Consider the following 1,632-nt stretch of genomic DNA (forward strand, 5'->3'; position numbering starts at 1 on the left):
CGATAATTCTCTAATCCTGTTGCTGGTTCAAAGATTACAGGCATAGATGTAAGAAGGTTACGATGTGCTTGGCGCAGCTGAGCAGTCGACCCAAGCGGACGTCTCTTTGCAGCCGGCGTAGCTGCCAGAGGACACTAAGCTGAGAACGGCGTAGTTGCCAGAGGACGTTCTTCGGAGTGTCGAGAACAAGCGCACGCCGCTGAACGCTTCCCAGCGCTAAGCGACCAGAGCTCCGACTCAAAGTTACCGCAACTTCGGCTGCAAAACTCCCTAGCGAGACACTCCCGTTCTTTGGTAAGATACACTCCTGGAAATTGAAATAAGAACACCGTGAATTCATTGTCCCAGGAAGGGGAAACTTTATTGACACATTCCTGGGGTCAGATACATCACATGATCACACTGACAGAACCACAGGCACATAGACACAGGCAACAGAGCATGCACAATGTCGGCACTAGTACAGTGTATATCCACCTTTCGCAGCAATGCAGGCTGCTATTCTCCCATGGAGACGATCGTAGAGATGCTGGATGTAGTCCTGTGGAACGGCTTGCCATGCCATTTCCACCTGGCGCCTCAGTTGGACCAGCGTTCGTGCTGGACGTGCAGACCGCGTGAGACGACGCTTCATCCAGTCCCAAACATGCTCAATGGGGGACAGATCCGGAGATCTTGCTGGCCAGGGTAGTTGACTTACACCTTCTAGAGCACGTTGGGTGGCACGGGATACATGCGGACGTGCATTGTCCTGTTGGAACAGCAAGTTCCCTTGCCGGTCTAGGAATTGTAGAACGATGGGTTCGATGACGGTTTGGATGTACCGTGCACTATTCAGTGTCCCCTCGACGATCACCAGTGGTGTACGGCCAGTGTAGGAGATCGCTCCCCACACCATGATGCTGGGTGTTGGCCCTGTGTGCCTCAGTCGTATGCAGTCCTGATTGTGGCGCTCACCTGAACGGCGCCAAACACGCATACGACCATCATTGGCACCAAGGCAGAAGCGACTCTCATCGCTGACGACGACACGTCTCCATTCGTCCCTCCATTCACGCCTGTCGCGACACCACTGGAGGCGGGCTGCACGATGTTGGGGCGTGAGCGGAAGACGGCCTAACGGTGTGCGGGACCGTAGCCCAGCTTCATGGAGACGGTTGCGAATGGTCCTCGCCGATACCCCAGGAGCAACAGTGTCCCTAATTTGGTGGGAAGTGGCGGTGCGGTCCCTTACGGCACTGCGTAGGATCCTACGGTCTTGGCGTGCATCCGTGCGTCGCTGCGGTCCCAGGTCGACGGGCACGTGCACCTTCCGCCGACCACTGGCGACAACATCGATGTACTGTGGAGACCTCACGCCCCACGTGTTGAGCAATTCGGCGGTACGTCCACCCGGCCTCCCGCATGCCCACTATACGCCCTCGCTCAAAGTCCGTCAACTGCACATACGGTTCACGTCCACGCTGTCGCGGCATGCTACCAGTGTTAAAGACTGCGATGGAGCTCTGTATGCCACGGCAAACTGGCTGACACTGACGGCGGCGGTGCACAAATGCTGCGCAGCTAGCGCCATTCGACGGCCAACACCGCGGTTCCTGGTGTGTCCGCTGTGCCGTAAGTGTGATCATTGCT

The sequence above is a fragment of the Schistocerca americana genome, chromosome X (assembly GCF_021461395.2).
Source record: "Schistocerca americana isolate TAMUIC-IGC-003095 chromosome X, iqSchAmer2.1, whole genome shotgun sequence".
Taxonomy (NCBI): domain Eukaryota; kingdom Metazoa; phylum Arthropoda; class Insecta; order Orthoptera; family Acrididae; genus Schistocerca; species Schistocerca americana.